Genomic DNA, 21,000 nt, shown 5'->3' on the forward strand with positions numbered 1-21,000 from the left:
CTAAAATCTATCATTTATCTAAATGGATGAATACTTTTCTTCTTCTTTTTTTCTGTTAAATGTTTATGTCATTGTGTAGCTGTTGATTTAAAGTGCAGGCGTTTCACCTGCTTGGAAATTAAATTAAATTCCCTTTGATTCAATGTTGTACAACAACATAACATTGAATCAAAGGGAATTTTATTTAATTTAATTTCTTTTAACACTCGCAAACAGAAAAAGTCCCTTTAATGACAAAGTTAAACAGATCTCAATACATTGATCTGAATTCATTATTAATATAAAACACAAAACACTCAGGACACATCTAAATCATCAGTGGTGAAGCCAACTGGTTTGAAAGTCACATAATTAGATAAATGGAGATCACCTGTGTGCAGCCAAGGGCTTTCAGGTGATTGTAGTATAAATACACCTGCATCTGGAGGATCCAGCTTTTGCTGAGTGAGCAGAGAAACTCTCCACCATGAAGACAGAACAACACTGTCTCTGAGAAAATGGGATTGAAAAGCAGAAATCAGTGGCTGGATACAAGAGAATTTCCAAGTCACTGAACTTCCCTTGAAGAACAATTAAACCAATCACTATGAAATGGAAGGAGTGTGACATGGTGAATGATGTATGTCTGTCTGGAGCAGGCTGTTCTAAAAAACTGACATGTCAGAGAAGAAAACACGAGCAGCTCCAAACAGTTTCACACCATCTTTGTACTTTCACACTCTGATATTAGCTTTGGTTTTTCTCTCTCTATCTCGTCCTTTTAACAACCTCCTGCAGCAGGAGTCACACTGAACCTGTCACATCTGATGACCCTTCACTTGTTCACAGAAACCAGAGAAAATAATGAAGGTAATGTGGTTCAGTGCTGAGCCTGATAAACTAAAAGGGTTGCATTTGAGAATAAAGCAGTTCAATATCATTTGGAGGTTAAAGCATCGGAGGTAGGATGAGGTTTGGCACAAAAAAAAATATCAGAATCTCTCCTGACTGACGGCAGCAGATCTGACATATGGAGGAGAGATGATCTCAGGCAGAGATTTTATTGATAAGGGAGATAAAAATGTGAACAGGTGCATTAACCAGAGGATCTCACAGTCTTCTCTGTGTATCAGATCATCTATGGTGTCATGTACTTCAGGAAATGATTTATTCTGTCAGAGAGTTATTCCTTTGGAAACATGGAGTCAAGAAAATCAGTTCTGAATCTGACCCTCTGAAGTACAGAGATGAATCTCTGTCAAGTGGAGTTAACCAAGCCTTCAATCCTTTGTCCTCAGGATGCTGACCACTGTCATTATCTCCTTTCTGTTATAACTTTCTTACTTTTTTCTTTCTTAAAATAAAATAAAATCCTGACCATCTGAAAATATGAAAGGAAACAAATCAATATAGATCTGCCACATATACTTTTAGCATAAGCTGATTCCAACAAAGCTCTTCAGATTCAAAAAGATCATCACTCCCGATACAGACATAAACATCCAACATGGAGGATGAAAAGATTTACAATATACTTCCCACAACTATAAATGTTTGAAATATTATCAATTTCTTAAGATTTATATTGTCAATAACTTTAAAAAGACTTATACTGAATATGAGATTTAAAAACCATTCTGAAAGTTAAAATAAATAAATAAACAATCTCATGATTCAAACTAATATTCACTGAGATACTTTAGCATTTGGTCAGATTATTAGGAGGTGGTGATGCCTGGAGGAGGGGCTTCTTCTAATCTCCCTGCCACACTTCATTTGCCTTCTAATGAACATTAATCCAAAAGAGTAAAAGCAGCTCAGAACCAAATGAAGCATTTAGTTTGTCTCATTAAAATTTTTCTGTGAGACAAGAAAGTTCATGACATTAAAGTCTTTACATGTGGAATAATAATCTCAGCTCATCGTTCTCAAATATGGTTTGTTCACATACAGTGACTTCAGAAAGTAGACCGTTTTTTTTTTGTACTTTCTCATTATGTTTCATCTCTGCCTCACCTGCAGTCTCTCTCTCTCTCTCTCTGACAGTCATGTGTTAGACACAAATACTTAAACAGACACACACTGACTGCTGAAAATATTTCTTACCATTTACTGATACCAACATCTATCAGAGAGACTTGTGTGTCATATATTTCCTCAGTTATCAGTCGAGCATTTCATTAAAACAACAAGTGACCATGGCAAATTCATTCAGCAGCCACAGTGGATTCCTGTTAAATCAGAGCATCAGCCTCATATTCTGAAACCCAGAGTAGTAAAAGTAGAGAGGAGAGATGTGTGTGTGTTTGCAAAGTGAAAATGCACATCAGCATCAGCATGAACAGTAAAATCAGCTTGTTTTTGTAAAGGTTTCTTCTCTTGTTTCCTTTGTTTCCTACAACAGTATATTTTTCAAACATCATCTGTCATGTTCCTCCATTTCCCAGCTCCTCATCTGATGATGTTCATTTGCAGGAAATACTTCTCAGTTACACAGTCTATATTTCTTCTATTTTAGTAACAGTGTTCACACATTTGACACAACTGATATAAGATGTTCAGTCCAGTGTTTTAGAAGATTCAGAGGAGAAAAAGAAAAAATGTTCTCTTGTTTACCAACAACTTGTCTTTCTGTTTTATCTCATTTTTTTCTGGTAATATGAAGATATTTAAAACATATCACATCAAGTTAACAAACATCTGAACAAAACATCCCACAAAATGAACTAAACTAAACACTGACATGAACAACTAACATGTACTGACTTACTGAAAACCTTGGAGGACTTTCCTGTAGTTTCCTCTTGTCCTTGTAACAGCAGTAGCTCCTCCCTTCCTTGTCAATAATTGTGCAGAAATATCTGAGTGCTTCTTTCTTCCTAAATCATGAGCAAGTCCTGTCCAGTCCAACTGTTTCTGCTCCTGTTTGACTTCTGAACTTGTCTCTGGCTGTGTGTCCACTTACTGCAGCCTGTGACATCAGACTGTAGAATGTTGATACATCAAAGGCATCAAAGGACAAACACACACACACACACACACAGTTTCACAGCTATGGTTATAGAGGAACACACTGTGGAGGGTGTGTGGAGGAAAAACAAAGCAGTAGCTTTGTTTGTATTATTCACTTCTTGTGCCTGCAGCTTTTACAAGATTCTTAGTTTCTCTCTTAGCCTGAAATAAATAATTGTGAAAGCAGGTCTGATAACTGCGAAACAATTAGAAGTGTTGGTACAGAGTCTGAACAAAGAAAAACTAATGGTAATCTCTGAAGAGAAAGCCAGCTGATTGTTTGTATAATAACCATCTGTGGTTATACACCTGAGAGCAGAATGATAAATGAATGACATCTACTTTGCACCTATGTTGCTGGGACAAAAAGATCAAATTCATATTTCAGCTCCACAGTGTTTTTATTGAAGATTGATGAAGAATTATTTTCTTTCTGGTGAAGAACAGATTGAATATGGAGGCTCCATTGGACATAATTGCTGTTTATCAAAGGGCTGCTGGTGTCAATATTATGTGTTGATTTTTCTAAACATTGGTTTGTTGGAGGAAAAAAATGCTTCCTCCTTCCATCCAGCCTGGTTATTTTACAGCTTCTACTCCCAGAACATGATGATATAGTGTCAGCTTTAACTTTCACCATCAGCTTCCTACTTGATTCAGGTGACAGGTGTAACTGTTATCTCAGTGTGATGCAGAGAAGAGACCAACATACAGCAGGACTCTGTGGATTTAAGGTCTAACAGCACAAGATAAGTTGAACGAGATCTAAAAGAAACATGAGTCAAAATGATTCTCTGTGCAGCAGCTGATCTGTTGCAGAAACAACAACTAAAACTGTCTGTGGCAATGGAGAGATAGTGAATATTACTCCTCACTTTCAATAAAGAGGTGAAGACAGAAAATAATGTCTACTGCAAAGTCACAGGAAAACCAGAGTGTGAGGAAAGAGCACATTACTGTATTGATGAAGATCTGATGAACAAAAACTCTTCTCAAAGTTGGAATGTAGGTGGTGCAAAGCACAGAGAGCAGAGAGAGATGAAGAAGGTTTAGAAGGTAAGTTAAGGCAGCAGACTCTCCCGAAATTGTAATAAACGTCCCAGTTCTCTATAAGTCACAACTACTAGTAACATTACTGTGAGACCAATAACGTTATATAAACAGAGCAGCAGCTCTGCTCGCTCGCAGTCCCTCCAGACGTGTCTGTTAATCACTGGAAACAAGGTTGCTGATAATATCGATATGGAAACAGTCCGTGATAGTAGTGTAGTGTGAAGTATGTGTGTGCATGTGTGTGTGTGTGAGTGAGAGAGTAAAATTCAGTTTGTTTTATTGCACGGAAGCACGTTGAGGGCATGGCTAGATAAGTCTATGTGTGTGTGTGTGTGTGTGTGTGTGCGTTGGTATATATAGTATAGACAGACAAGTCACCTGTATACCCACCTGCACTACGCAGACATTAGAGAAGCAGCAGAAAATGACATATTGTTAGATGAACTGTGTCCTGAAGCTGTCTGTGATAGTGTCTGTGATAGTTTCTTGTAGAGAGTTTCTTATAGAGAGGAGCAGGATGTTGCTGTTCAAGACTTAAGACATAATGTAACTGCATCATAAAGCCTACATGAACTGCATGGTGTTCAGGGATCAATAGTCTCTCCTATTGTTATTGTACTATGTTTTCAGCTATAGTAACATTAATCATTAGTAATGTAGCAGCCTAGTTTTGAATGACAGGGTCCCTGCTATCACATGTTGTTAAAATATAACATTTACATAATAAAATCTCCTACAGGCTTCACACATGCTGTAATAAATTAAGCATGATGAGTTGAGCATATGTCAGCATGTGGCCCCACTTTTAACTCTCTTTTTTCAAAACCTTATTGCAGACGGACAGAAGACTTAAGTCTTCAGTGAAGTCTCTGCAATTTATGAGAGCAGGAGAAGCCGTCTGACTGGAGAGCATGCTGAACAACTCTGCTTTTAACACCACAGTCTGGTGCTGCTCAGTTGGGACTACTAATTGATCTGAGAGTCACATTTCTGTGCAAATTTTATTTAACTTTGTTTTATTTACTTTATAAAACTTCAGGAAGCTATTTATTTATTTATTTAAATGTTCAGTTAACTTTATAAGAGATGCCGCTGACCCTGGGAACTCCCTGCACTTTTTGTTACAATTTTAAAACAAAGATGTCTGTTGTCTAAGATAAAAAAAAAAAAAAAAAAAAAAAAAAAACCTTTAATAAGTTGCAAATCTGAAAAGCTGTTTAATAAACATATGCTTAAAGGCATTTAAACAAAGTGTTGGAGTTTGTATCATTCAAAATTTTGACCCCAATATTTTCACTTTTACTGTACATGAATATCGACTCCAAATATCGTTATCTGCCTCCTTGACCACTAATAATCGGTATCGGTATTGGCCCTGAAAAAAACATATTGGTCTATCTCTAATGTCTTGCCAGTCTCTGCACTAAGACAGAAAAAAATAATGTGGAAATTAGCTGCAATTCTCCATCACACCACATGATGGAGCTGATTAATCTGATTTATCACTTTGGGTTCAGCATCTCTGAATGAATAAATAAAGACAAATTCCAGGTGGAGGGTGGAGGAGTCTCAGTGTGTCTGCAGAGACTGTGTAGAAGGACAGAGCAGCAGCAGAGCAGTCCAGATACACTGATGATTCTCTTTCAGATCCAGAGGAACACACAGGGATGATGGTGGACTTGACAGTGGAGCTGTTCTCAGAGCAGTTCAGACTGCAGCACTGAGAGTCTTCTCCACTTCTTCTGGTTCCTCTGTCAGTCACTGCTGGATGAAGCTCTCCTCTCCACTCTACCTCCCAGTAACATGGACCAATCAGAGCTGCTGCTGCTTCAACCTCTCTGGATCATCAGGACACAGCTCGTCCTCTCTCAACACACACACCGTCCTCTTCACTCTCTCCTTTAGAAAGATCACTACCTCCATCTGTTGAGAGAAGAAGACAGACAACAGAGGTGATAAATCAGTGTTTACAGAGACTCACTTCATCAGCTGTCAGTCACTGATGCAGCACATCCAGTATAAAGAGCAGCAGGGACTTCAGTCCTGTTCAGAGCAGAAGTGGAGCAGCTGTGTAGTGTAGCAGCTTCCTCTCAGCTCTCATGTTAACGTATTGGAGTGAAGACACTGAGCTGGAAGCTCACACACCTGCAGAGACTTTTAGCATCAAGTCTGTTTACTCTGAACATTTCACTCAAGTCCACAGTGGAAATAAACTGCTGAGTCATGAAGCTTCATTACTGCACAAACAGTTTAGTGATGGATTCACTGCTGTTACATGTCAACTCATGTTCCATTTAAAGAAAGAGTCTCTGTGTGTTGATGAACATCTGATCTGCTTCTGAAATATCAGCTGACAAATAAACATGGAGGCTGTCACTGAAAGTATCTGACAGATGGACAGATATACAGATGTGATCACTGGACTTCAGCAGAGGTTCTGCTCTGTATCAGACTTTATTTCCTGTTGACATGAACACAACAACAACAACAACAACAACAGATCACAATGAGCTTGTGGCTGCTGTGATTGGCTGACTGTCCTCTGTGTCGCTCTCTTTCTGTCCCATCCTGAGGCCTGTCCCCGTTCTCCTCTCACAGCTTCAATGAGGAAAGCAGCCACTGAGAATGTTGGAGGTTTACAGGAGACACTGGATCTTTGCTTTGATATTAACTGTGTTTAGTACAATACAGCTGAAAGCAGCATGGAATGACTCCAACCCTCTACTGACCTCAGAGTCTCCAGTCCACAGTCTGGACTCTGCACAAGATCAGACAGATCCTTCAGTCCTGAATCCAGCAGGTTGTTTTCACTCAGGTCCAGGTGTCTCAGATGGGAGGGGTTGGACTTCAGAGCTGAGGCCAGAGAAGCACAGCTGATCTTTGACAAACTGCACCAACTCAACCTGAATAAAGAATAAAAGATGTGAGTTTAGGAGACAAAGTTCCTGCTTGAAAGCGTTGAGTGTTTCATCATCTGTTCAGAGCTGAAGAAGGTTGAGAATGTACAAGTTTGGAAAATGGAAACTCCAAACACCTGAACCAACAGGATGCAGCTTAAAAACAGTCAGATACTAAAAGTCAAACACAGCTCTCATTAACTTCAGTCACTATAAACATCACAGATCATAAAGCAAAGAGTGAAGAAACATTTCTTTCTGTCTTAATGTGGAATATTTGCTTTGTATGTGAAGAAATATAAAAGTCAACTGAAGGTGAGGATGAAATTGTTCCAAAGTAAAGAGTCAATTAGCAAGTGTTGGATTTTGAATCTTCATTCAATGAGTTTGAAATATGAAGCTGAACAAGATGCTCAGTGTGGATCAGCATCAAATCTCTGAGCTCAAATCTCCTTCAAAAAGTCCCACATTCACACTCAGGTTTAACAGTTTGGAAGAAAGTTTTCAAAGTGTTCACTAAGGTTTCAAATGAAATCTTTCATATTGTGTGAAATCATAGTTTGAGCCTTTGATGTTTTGAGTGTGACTGAAGTTTGTGTTGAGAGTTTGAGAAGCTGCAGACATTCAGCACATGTGCAGTGTGTTGAATGAGACATTTCATCACATTCCAGTCATGTGTCTTTGGTCCAAAGCAAGTTCAGCTTCATCCAACACTCTCTGCTCACACATTTGAATCTGCTGTTCCAGCATTGCATTCTGGGATTCTTGGTGGGTGTCAACTTAGGGGGGGTCTGTGTCCCACAGTTTGTGTCCCTGTGACAAAGACACAGTGGGACGTTGACACCCAGTGGGCTCAGTGATTGGTCGGCTGTGTGGAGCTGAGAAAGGAGCCAGGGTTTGAACTTCTCTCTCTGCTCTGTTTTCATTGGTTCCACAAATATTTGTGTCCCTGTTCAGCTCAGCAGCTGAGTGTAGCTCTATGAATGTCTTCAGGAGACACTGTGTGAAAATGTCCTCTCCGTATTTAAACCATGGTCACGTGTCCTCTCTGTGACAGCAGGCTTTTCACTGTGCCTGTGAGTGAGGCCATTGGGAGCAGCTATGAACACTTGTGCCTTCAGACCTGCTCACACGTGTTGTACAGATCAGTTCTTGTCAAACATCCTGATCTCAATGAGACTTTGTGAATAACACAAGCTCAACTCAGTCAAACTGCTGACACTGTCAATGTGGACTGTAAGAGTCAGAATCCAAATCATTTTCAAAGCTTTAAAAATCACTTTGAAAATCAGAGTCAGCACTTTCACAACTTCCTTTCAACCATTTCACACTTTGAATGTTAGAAATTCTGAAGGAGATTTGACCTAATAAATACTGAATAAAGCACAACTTTCACATCATATTCATCTCAGCACACAAGTAAACAATGGAGTCTGACCTCAGAGTCTCCAGTCCACAGTCTGGACTCTGCAGAAAACCACACAGATGATTCACTCCTGAATCCTGCAGGTTGTTTCCACTCAGGTCCAGGTGTCTCAGATGGGAGGGGTTGGACTTCAGAGCTGAGGCCAGAGAAGCACAGCTGATCTCTGACAAACTGCAGGAACTCAAACTGAATAAAGAATAAAAGATGTGAGTTTAGGAGACAAAGTTCCTGCTTGAAAGCGTTGAGTGTTTCATCATCTGTTCAGAGCTGAAGAAGGTTGAGAATGTACAAGTTTGGAAAATGGAAACTCCAAACACCTGAACCAACAGGATGCAGCTTAAAAACAGTCAGATACTAAAAGTCAAACACAGCTCTCATTAACTTCAGTCACTATAAACATCACAGATCATAAAGCAAAGAGTGAAGAAACATTTCTTTCTGTCTTAATGTGGAATATTTGCTTTGTATGTGAAGAAATATAAAAGTCAACTGAAGGTGAAGATGAAATTGTTCCAAAGTAAAGAGTCAATTAGCAAGTGTTGGATTTTCAATCTTCATTCAATGAGTTTGAAATATGAAGCTGAACAAGATGCTCAGTGTGGATCAGCATCAAATCTCTGAGCTCAAATCTCCTTCAAAAAGTCCCACATTCACACTCAGGTTTAACAGTTTGGAAGAAAGTTTTCAAAGTGTTCACTAAGGTTTCAAATGAAATCTTTCATATTGTGTGAAATAATAGTTTGAGTTTTTGATGTTTTGAGTGTGACTGAAGTTTGTGTTGAGAGTTTGAGAAGCTGCAGACATTCAGCACATGTGCAGTGTGTTGAATGAGACATTTCATCACATTCCAGTCATGTGTCTTTGGTCCAAAGCAAGTTCAGCTTCATCCAACACTCTCTGCTCACACATTTGAATCTGCTGTTCCAGCATTGCATTCTGGGATTCCTGGCCCCACCTTCCTGGTGGCTGTCAGCATCCCCCAGTTTGTGTCCCTGTGACAAAGACACAGTGGGACGTTGACACCCAGTGGGCTCAGTGATTGGTCGGCTGTGTGGAGCTGAGAAAGGAGCCAGGGTTTGAACTTCTCTCTCTGCTCTGTTTTCATTGGTTCCACAAATATGTGTGTCCCTGTTCAGCTCAGCAGCTGAGTGTAGCTCTATGAATGTCTTCAGGAGACACTGTGTGAAAATGTCCTCTCCGTATTTAAACCATGGTGACGTGTCCTCTCTGTGACAGCAGGCTTTTCACTGTGCCTGTGAGTGAGGCCATTGGGAGCAGCTATGAACACTTGTGCCTTCAGACCTGCTCACACGTGTTGTACAGATCAGTTCTTGTCAAACATCCTGATCTCAATGAGACTTTGTGAATAACACAAGCTCAACTCAGTCAAACTGCTGACACTGTCAATGTGGACTGTAAGAGTCAGAATCCAAATCATTTTCAAAGCTTTAAAAATCACTTTGAAAATCAGAGTCAGCACTTTCACAACTTCCTTTCAACCATTTCACACTTTGAATGTTAGAAATTCTGAAGGAGATTTGACCTAATAAATACTGAATAAAGCACAACTTTCACATCATATTCATCTCAACACACAAGTAAACAATGGAGTCTGACCTCAGAGTCTCCAGTCCACAGTCTGGACTCTGCAGAAAACCACACAGATGATTCACTCCTGAATCCTGCAGGTTGTTTCCACTCAGGTCCAGGTGTCTCAGATGGGAGGGGTTGGACTTCAGAGCTGAGGCCAGAGAAGCACAGCTGATCTCTGACAAACTGCAGTGACTCAACCTGAATAAAGAATAAAAGATGTGAGTTTAGGAGACAAAGTTCCTGCTTGAAAGCGTTGAGTGTTTCATCATCTGTTCAGAGCTGAAGAAGGTTGAGAATGTACAAGTTTGGAAAATGGAAACTCCAAACACCTGAACCAACAGGATGCAGCTTAAAAACAGTCAGATACTAAAAGTCAAACACAGCTCTCATTAACTTCAGTTAGGGGTGGGTGATATGGCAAAAATATCACATCACGATTTTTTAATGGTAAAATCACAATCACGATTTTATCACAGTTCATTTTTACAGTGAAGTTAATTTAGAACCAAACTATTCTCTATGTAAAAACTTAGCCCTAAAGATAAAAGAGTCACCTCTTTCCACCGTTACTACTTCTCTCACACAGCGTGCTTTTATCAAAGGCTTGTGTTATAGTTGGTTGTTTCTGTGTAATGTCTTTAGCCGTTACCACTGGCTCATGTGTGGTTGGCCTCGCTGCTTGGCTCTCAGCTAATTGTTTCGGATGCTGCCTCTTCAGGTGGTTAAAGAGGTTCGTTGTGTTTGCGCTTTGTCGTTTGGAGAAAATCCAAACCAGTTCCATACGCAGTGTTGGGGAGTAACGGAATACATGTAACGACGTTACGTATTCAGAATACACATTATGAGTAACTGTATTCAATTACAGTTACAGTTTAAATAGATAGTATTCAGAATACAGTTACATTGTTGAAATCAATGGATTACGTGACGATACTTCTCTGTTTCACGAGTTTATATTTATTCTCTAAAATGAACAAAGGCAACCCGATGCGTTTCCCAGAAGCCCCAGCTCCACGAAAACAAACGGAAATAAACGAGCTATTCGCCTGATCAGTCGGACAGAATGGAGTCGGACGAGGAGCAGCAGGAGGGAGAGCTTGAGCCGCAGCCGGCAAAACAGAGCCGGGACAGGAATGCGTTGGCCAAAACAGAAACACCGTTACATATTCTGAATACGTAACGGCGTTACATGAACTCCGTTACTCCCCAACACTGTCCATACGACTGGAGTTCTTTTTGGGGACCAACTCCAAGCGTTCACTTTCGTTGTCAGCCATGGCTACCCGCTACACCTTGACTAAAACAGCGAGGCTAGTAAAAAAAAAAAAAAAAATCTGCACTGCTCGTACTTCACCATGATTGGTTGGTCATGTTCACGTGAAGCGGGCTGTTAGTTGCCCAAGGAAAAAAAAACCTTCTCGTGCGTCTGTGCGCAAGCATAGAGCTGCAATTAATAGAATGTGTCCTATAGCCGATAATACGATCTCTGTCCTCTGGCAGATCGTCAACACTTTCTAATCCTTCACGATCTAATATCGTCATATCGCACACCCCTAGTATATGTATATTATGTGTACATAACTATACACTGCTGCACAACTGTACATACCACCATTAGAGAACCATGGCTCTATTTTTCTATTATAAATGTACACACTGCACACCTGACAGGTTATATTTTTACATTGTATATATTATTGTACATATTATTCTCCTCCCTGTTATTTTTTTTTATCTTATTATTAATATTATTGTTATTTTTCTTGTCATATATATATATATGACATATATACACATATATGATGTATATACACATTCACTCTTTATGTCTTTATACCTTGTTACACTGTATTTTGTAGAGTTGCTAAGTGCTGCCAGTTAGCTGTCAACTTGTCCTTTCCTTTCTTTTTGTGACTGTTTTACTTGCTGCTGTAACAACAATTTCCCCCTGAGGGATGAATAAAGTATATCTATCTATCTATCTATCTATAAACCAACAGTGTGGTCCTTTAAGTCTTTGCTCCTTAACACGTTTATCAAGTCATTTCAACTCAATGAGAAAAGACCACAATTTACCACACTTGTGTTAAATATCAAAACGCACGCACACACACACGCACACACACACACACACACACACACACACACACACACACACACACACACACACACACACACACACAGAATCACTGAATGAACTTCAAGTGTTTTTCAATTGATTGGCACAAATATCAGTTGTGAAGATCTTCTGTATATTGTTGTGATAAAAATGGACTTTGAACAACTCACACTGGACATTTTCTACACTTCATTAAGAAAACATTAGTCTGCTGACTGTGACAAATACGAGTGTGTGAGTTCTGAAGGTTTCATTGAAGTCAACAGACATTATTCATGACAACTGACTGAAATGAAGTGAAACTGAAGGAATAATTCTTAGTCTGAGAAAAGTCACAATATGGAACAACAACTGTTTCAAATCTCATTCATTCAAGATGAATGGATTCAAGTTCTGGATGAAGATAAATCAGGTTCAGTTGTGGATTAAAGATATAAGATCTACAACAGTAACAGACAGTGAACTGACCTCAGAGTCTCCAGTCTACAGTGTGGACTCTTCAATCCAGCAGACAGAAGCTTTACCCCTGAATCCTGCAGCTTGTTGTTGTAGCTCAGGTCCAGGTGTCTCAGACTAGAGGACTGGGAGCTGAGAACTGAGGACAGAGCTTTACAGCTTCTCTCTGAGAGGTTACAGCTGCTCAGTCTGAAGAGGAAACAATGAAGAAAAAGTCAAATAACATTTGTGTTGAAAGGACAATCAAAGGAACAAAACTCTCAGTTTGCTCTGCAGCTCACAGCAAACTAACAGATCTGCATTTGAAAACTGGGCCAAACATCAAACACAGATTTGTTGAGTGAAGCAGAAATATCAGCTCTTTATCCACCTGCTAACCAATGAGGAGTCTCTACATTGATGATCATCTTTCATTGGCTCTGATTCAAATCCTTTCTGTTTTATTCTCAACAAGTTGGAGACATGACAGTTATATATGACACAATCAGTAATAGACATGTACAGACAAGGCCGTAAGTATTTGGACAGTTAGACATGATATGTTATTTGGGATCTCAGCACATTGACTTTAAAATATAATTATAGATACTACAGTCAATGACTGCAAAGGATTTTACACTAAATATTAAATCTGATGAGTTTGTTTCACTTCATGTGTATTTGTCCAGTTACTTTTGAACCACTAAAAGGGCTGAATCTCCCTCACAGTTCTTTCTATACTGATGTCAACCTGCTCAAATTAAAGCTGAGACTTGGCTCTTTAATGTAGGATCCATTATTTTAATTCAGATTCAATGTGCTGAAGCTCAGAGCTCAGAGATGATGATAAGGAATTAAAGAAGAGAGGAATTTATTTTCCCTCCTGCTGAATAAAATAGCAGAGCCTTTATATAATGATGAATAAATCCAACTATCTATACACTTACAGAGCTTTGTTAGAGGCTTTGACAACTGGCAGCAGCTTCAGAAGAGCCTCCTCTGAAGCAGAGTATTTCTTCAGGTCAAACACGTCCAGATCTTTTTCTGATGACAGTAAGATGAAGACCAGAGCTGACCATTGAGCAGGAGACAGTTTATCTGTGGAGAGACGTCCTGAACTCAGGGACTGTTGGATCTGCTCCACTAGAGAACGATCATTCAGTTCATTCAGACAGTGGAATAGGTTGATGCTTTGCTCTGCAGAGGGAGTCTCTTCAATCTTCTTCTTGATGTACTGGACTGTTTGCTGATTGGTCTGTGAGCCACTTCCTGTCTGTGTCAGCAGACCTCGTAGGAGAGTCTGATTGGTCTGCAGTGAAAGACCCAGGAGGAAGCGGAGGAACAAGTCCAGGTGTCCATTTGGACTCTGTAAGGCCTTGTCCACAGCCCTCTGGTAGAGCTGCGTTGGATCAGCTTTGTATCTGAACATTTCAGACCTGTTGGAGGTTGACTGTTCTTCTGACAGCAGATTGACTCCAGAGTTGATGAAGGTCAGATGGACATGAAGAGCAGCCAGAAACTCCTGAAGACTCAGATGGACGAAGCAGAACACCTTGTCCTGGTACAGTCCTCTCTCCTCTTTAAAGACCTGTGTGAACACTCCTGAGTACACTGAGGCTGCTCTGATATCGATGCCACACTCTGTCAGGTCTGATTCATAGAAGATCAGGTTTCCTTTCTGCAGCTGCTCAAAAGCCAGTTTTCCCAGAGACTCGATCATCTTCCTGGTCTCTGGACTCCAGTGTGGATCTGTCTCAGCTCCTCCATCATACTTAACATTCTTCAGTTTGGACTGAACCACCAGGAAGTGGATGTACATCTCAGTCAGGGTCTTGGGCAGCCCTCCTCCCTCTCTGGTTTTCAACACATCCTCCAGAACTGTAGCAGTGATCCAGCAGAAGACTGGGATGTGGCACATGATGTGGAGGCTTCGTGAAGTCTTGATGTGGGAGATGATCCTTCTGACCTGCTCCTCCTCTCTGAACCTCTTCCTGAAGTACTCCTCCTTCTGTGGGTCAGTGAACCCTCTGACCTCTGTCACCATGTCGACACACTCAGGAGGGATCTGATTGGCTGCTGCAGGTCGTGTGGTTATCCAGAGGCGAGCAGAGGGAAGCAGTTTCCCCCTGATGAGGTTTGTCAGCAGCACATCCACTGAGGTGGACTCTGTAACATCAGTCAGGATCTCAGTGTTGTGGAAGTCCAGAGGAAGTCGACACTCATCCAGACCGTCAAAGATGAACAGAACCTGGACCTCTTCAAACCTGCAGAGTCCTGCTTCTTTGGTTTCAGTAAAGAAGTGATGAACAAGTTCAACAAGAACAAGAACTTTTTCTCTTTCAGCACATTCAGCTCTCTGAACGTGAATGGAAATGTGAAGTGTATGTCCTGGTTGGCTTTGTCTTCAGCCCAGTCCAGAGTCAACTTCTGTGTTAAGACTGTTTTCCCAATGCCAGCCACTCCCTTTGTCATCACTGTTCTGATTGGTCCATCTCTTCCAGGTGAGACTTTAAAGATGTCTTCTTGTCTGATGCTTGTTTCTGGTCTGGCTGGTTTCCTGGATGCTGTTTCAATCTGTCTGACCTCATGTTCCTCATTGACCTCTCCAGTCCCTCCCTCTGTGATGTAGAGCTCTGTGTAGATCTGATTCAGAAGGGTTGGGTTTCCTGCTTTAGAGATCCCCTCAAACACACACTGGAACTTCTTCTTTAGAGTAGATTTAAGTTTACGTTGACAAACTGCAGCAACATGTCCTGAATGAACAAACAAGAAACAACATCAGTGACTGATTCATAAAGGAAACATGACATGTTCATCCCCCTAAAGAACACACATGAACATATTTCCCTCCATGTCTTGAGACGTTAGTAAATGTCCCATTTGTCCATAATGTTGAATCTTTAGAGAAATCCTCTTACTGCTGTGCAGACAGTCAGCCAGCTCCTCCTGCTTCATTCTCCTCAGGAAGTTCACTGTGATCTTCACAAAAGCCTCTCTGCTGCTCCTCCTCTGCTCTTCATCCTCACCTTCCGACACCTCCTCATCCTCTCTCTGACTCTCTGAGCATTCTGGGTAATCTGGACTCACAACCTTCTGGATCTTCTTCAGCTCCTTCTTCACAAAAGTGACAATGTTCTCCTCCAGCAGCTGGAAGAGAAAACTATATGAATGACACAATCAAAGTAAAACCATGGAGCCAAACATCAGATCCATGTTGGACACACTGACAATCCACTGCTCTAAAAAGTGCAGCATGGACATTATTGTCAACACAACAGATGTCAAAGTAGTTGTTGTCCATGTACAGACCATAAATATGGAGTCCAGGTGTGTTTGATGCTGCTGGGCAGACTGAGCACTGGGAACCTCTGAGCTCTCCTGGTCCACTCTGTGGAAGAATCATGAAGAATTAGCTCACATTATGTTTGCAGCATCTGTGAGCGTTTTATGCTTTGTACACAAACAACAGCAGGAAACAAGCAATCAGTTCTGTACCTCATGACCTAGAGTCATCACAACAAGTCCACCTTTTAAATGATGAGTTTTAAGGACTCACACTGGGTTTGACAGAAGTCTCACCTCTGCTACAGGACACTAACACAAACACTGGAACTGGATAGGTGCTGAGTTACAGGGAGTTTTAGTTCTGATCTGAATGACACATATAAGAACATAAGAAGTGTTTTTCTTGAAAAGAGAAACATCAACTTTGCCACTAAAGCCTGTGTTTCAGCCTGATCATGTTCATATACTGTGTCATTCATGAAGCCTGGAGACAAAACACAATCACTTCATCTTTCATAGAAGACCAGTTATACAGGACAGCTGTCTGATACATTTTAAACTCAGCTGCAGCTCACTTCTTTGCAGCAGAGGGAGGCTGTCCTTTAAAAGTAATGAGGCCACGCATTGACATGGCACTCTTCATGGACACACAGCTGGGCTCAGGTCCAGGGAAGTCTGGTCTCTGATGGATCCTGGTGAACACAGAGATTAAGACCATCAGGGACATGGGGACAGGGACAACATACCTATTATTCATACAGTGTTCTCATAGTAAAGAATAAAGCATGTAGTCAGTTGCAGCTCACTTTTTTGCAGCAGAGGGAGGCTGTCCTTTAAAAGTAATGAGACCACGCATTGACATGTCACTCTTCATGGACACACAGCTGGGCTCAGGTCCATGTTCAGGTCCAGGTCCAGCAGAGTCTGGTGTGTGCTGCTGCTCTGGCCTTCAACACAACACACACAGAGCTTTGAGTGTGAATAATGATGGTGCAGTGATGTGAGTGCTGAGCTCTGACATGGAGAAGAGTCATGGACAGTTAGAGATCCTCATCTCACCTCTGAGCTTTGGTCTGGATCTCATGGTCCCCACACAGACTGCTTTTAGGGGGAGGGGCTCCCTCCTCTCTGTCCTCACACTGATTCATGATGCTGAATTCACATCCACATCAGCTCACACACACTTTCTACCTTCATCTGGAGAGAAAACATAAATCATTCATCTGCACATCAACTGAAATCATCCTCTCCATCATTTGTCCTGTAGAAATATCAGCTGCTCCTCCACTGATTGGCTCTTCTTTCCTCTTTCATATCAGTGTTAGTTGAATGCAGTCAGACAGCAGTGTGAGGCAGAGGAAGCTGCCATCAGCTGCTGTACTTCCACTGTCAGTCCACTAGATGGGGTCATGAAGCTGCAGTGAAGTGCAGAGCAGCACACACAGGATCCAGGGACGAGCATTTCCATTCACTGACACACAGACAGACTGAGATCCACTGGTTTTATCCGACACAATCTAAAAATCCTGCTTTCTAATTTCACTTGAGTAAAAGTCCACTAGTGTAATCAGTAAAATATACTTCAACTGTCAATAGTCAAAGTGCTGATCATGCAGAACAGACTCATTTGGTTTTTATTTCAAATCTCAATCTGAAAAGTAACTGTAGCTGTGAAATAAATGTAGTAAAACAGTGAAATATTTCCCTCTGAAAAGTTGTGAAGTCAAAGTATAAAGAAGCAGAAAATGGAAACACGAGTTTCAGTGCAGCACTGCAATAAAAGTTACTTTTCACTAAAAAAATATTAGATTCCAAACAACTTGTACATGCTTTTCAAAATAAAAGACTGGCAATTTCAATAAAGCCTTTACATTAATATTAAAACTTTTTTTTATGTGTGTGTGTGTGTGTGTGTGTGTATGCCTGTACTACGAAGCAGGATTTGGGTTGGGTTTGGCACGGTAACGTCACGACAACCCCACAAAAACACGAACGTCAGAAACCTGATAAAAATGTTTTTATCTGCTTGGATCACAAAAGGTAACAAATATTTTATTCAGTGAACATTCTGTATCTCCAACAGACTAAAACCTTAACTTCAATTGTTTTCAGTGCACCTGCTTCTAATTTGCTTGTGGGATCTCCTTGTTGTATGTATTGTATATATTTATGAGAGTGAACTTCATGTGTTTATGTGAATGCTCTGTATCGCGATTATCGTTTATTGTTTATCGTGTTTGTTGAATTATTGTATAACATGCCTCATGCTTCTGCCTCTTGGCCAGGTTGTCGTTGGAAATGAGAACTGGTTCTCAACTAACTTACCTAGTTAAATGAAGGTTAAATAAATAAATAAACATGAATGTCCTCTGAAGTTTCCAAGCTGATATTTCAGTTTGAGACGACGACTGTTTCAAACCTCCTCCTGATTTAAACAAACTCCATCCAACTGTAAAACACTTGTAATAAACCAGTTTCTCCAACTAAAATAACCAGAAGAACTAGTGACGTCACTGTCAACATTTTCCACAAACTACAGAAAACCATGTCCCTTTAATGAAGACAAATCAAACCAATCAAGAGCTCCACTTACTCAGTTTTTCCCATGGAATTCATCCCTCTGCAGCTCTCTCCTGTCAGTGTAGGAAAGGCTCTTAGTTCTTCAGTTCAAGCTTCTTTTTCCTCAGCTGCTTGTGTGAGTGAACTTTAACTGACACACACAAAAAAAGCCTGAAAAAAAAAAAACACCATAAATCAATGGTCAGAAAATCCAGGTAACAACAGAGAGAGCTGATGAGTAAAACATTAAAACTGCTGACATTTACCTTCAGATGGAGAAAATCATCTGCGCCACAATGTTTGGTCAAAATGAAAGTAAACTCCCAGAGAGGTGTGTGTGTGTGTGTGGTCTTTTCATTATCCAAATATGCAGTGTGACTGGTTGGACGGGTCTCAGTCAGACTGAAGTTCACATGCTAAGACATGAAACCTCATGACTCCCAGTGTGAACACACAAACACTCTGCTGCTGTTTGATGTTTTCATTATTATTGATTATTGATCAGTTGAATCAGCTGATCAATAATCAGCTGAGCTCCAATGGAACTAAATTCTCCATTTCAACAGCGATGTCTTCAACACAAACATTCAGGCTTCACATTAATGTGGATACATCACTTACTGTTTCCACCAGTTTCATTTTTGTATCTTGAATGAAAGCAGATATGTGTGCAGATGGACCATAATGGGGCTGGGCCCCCTGTCATTGTGACTTCAGACAAGCTTCATAATGTAGAATAAGTATAAAACATGACAATTCCTGTTGCCAGTAAAACATGAACAGGAACTGAGTAGAAGCATGAGGAAACTCAGAGGAATGAAGGAAACACAGAGACTTAAATACACAAAGGACCTGTGTAACAGGTGAAACAAATCAGGGCGGGACAGACAATCACAGAAGAGGGAAAAAGATATAAGGGCAGAACAAAGAATCAAAGCAAAGAGCCACTCAAAGGGAATGCAGTGAGACTGGTTATTATGGTCTGCGTTCCTCCACACACTGCAGAGTAGAACTCATCAGTTCTTCACTGAACCCTCAACAAACCATGGTGAAAACCCAAAGTCAAGGGCTGCAATAAACAGCTGATTTCACCTGAGGATCACCTGATCACACAGTCTGATTACACAGCCTAAAACAGACACACACATCTGAAAGTCAACATCTGTCTCTGACTTTGATGAGTAATTTTATTACAATCATTATTCCAATCACATCCAATCATAGTTTTCATCACTTGTTTCATGTTAACAGTGCTGTTCAGAGTTTTACATTGAAGTCCACATGAGTCATCTGTGATACTGGTCAGTGGTTATTATCAAAATCAAATATAGATGAACAACTGTGGTCAGCTTGACTTGACATCAAAGGTTTGTTTGCCAACATGACTCTGTGGAATAAACCGAACCATCCTCCTGGATCACATCAAGGACATCAAGGACATCATGGATGACGAGGACCTTCAGGACCATCTGGAGATCCACTTCCAGAAGCCTGGTTACTGTGGAGGTGAGATAGAGAGCATCAAGTACATCTCTGGGGGAATGGCTCTGCAGGACTTTTTCTGTTAGGACTCTGTAACTGCTATTCTGAGCAGCTGTCAGGATATTTTCCTCTGGACTAAATCATGAATCAGCCAAAATGTTATCAACCATTTTCATCTCAATGTAACAAAACATTTCTGAACAAAGAGGGTAGATGGATTGGTGGTAGACAAAATGTCACCAGGAACGATGCACTGCATGCAGGTCTTTAATACCCAGACATATCAAGGAAAGCATCTCTTAAGCATTCTACCTCAGCTCACTGTTAAACCTAACCTCTCATACCTCAGAGGACGTTTGGCTCCCAACCACAGAGCAAGAAATACAAAGCTACAGATAATGAAGCTAATCAGCTCTGAAGAAGTCCACACTTCAGATGTTACTAGCATCTCCTGCTCATTTTCATCGGCTTCAGCTGGACACTGACAGGACACATGTGACCGTGGGTGACAGGAAACTCCACTGCTGCGGAATATGATACTGTGTGGAATCAGTGCAAGTCACAGTTTGCTCATGAGATGGCGTCCACTCCAGTAATGATGCTTGTCACGATTTTGGGCTCAAACCACAACAAAATGAAAAAAGATTAAAAAAACAGATTCAACAAAAGAGTCACAGACATCCACAGCTTTCCTTTTTCTAAGAAATGGAACATTTACTGATAAGAGCTGTTCAGAGGGCTTGAATAAGTGAATAACTCTTACTGGTCTTAATGGATCTAGGCCAGGAAAAATACATTTGGAGGTGGTCTGCATACCTGATAACTCAGGTCAAATCACAATATGGACAACACTTTCATGCAGATGTACTGCAAGTAGCTCCTATTGGACTCTGTGACATGTATACAAATGCTGAGCAGGACCAGGGCTTTGTATCAGGATGGTGAGAGGAAAAGGTCTAAAAGAGAAGCTGTCCTCAACCACAGGATGTGAGGACTCAGTGAAGGTTTTAGAGCCACATGTTAGACAGCGCTCCTTAAATGAAGGAATATCTTTCATAACAATGCTGCTCATCCTCCACTCTGACAAGAAGCACTGAAGATGTCCAAGTGGAACAACACTTTACTAAGATCCTTTGTGTTGGCTTCTCAGCAGCTCTCTG

General features: G+C 40.7%; 1 pseudogene; it reads right to left on the reverse strand.

Annotated features, from left to right (window-relative positions):
* Positions 1 to 13,457: 13,457 nt before the first annotated feature.
* LOC121191817 lies at positions 13,458 to 15,235 on the reverse strand (annotated as a pseudogene).
* Positions 15,236 to 21,000: the final 5,765 nt, after the last annotated feature.

The sequence above is a fragment of the Toxotes jaculatrix genome, chromosome 13, assembly GCF_017976425.1.
Source record: "Toxotes jaculatrix isolate fToxJac2 chromosome 13, fToxJac2.pri, whole genome shotgun sequence".
NCBI classification, from domain to species: Eukaryota; Metazoa; Chordata; class Actinopteri; family Toxotidae; genus Toxotes; species Toxotes jaculatrix.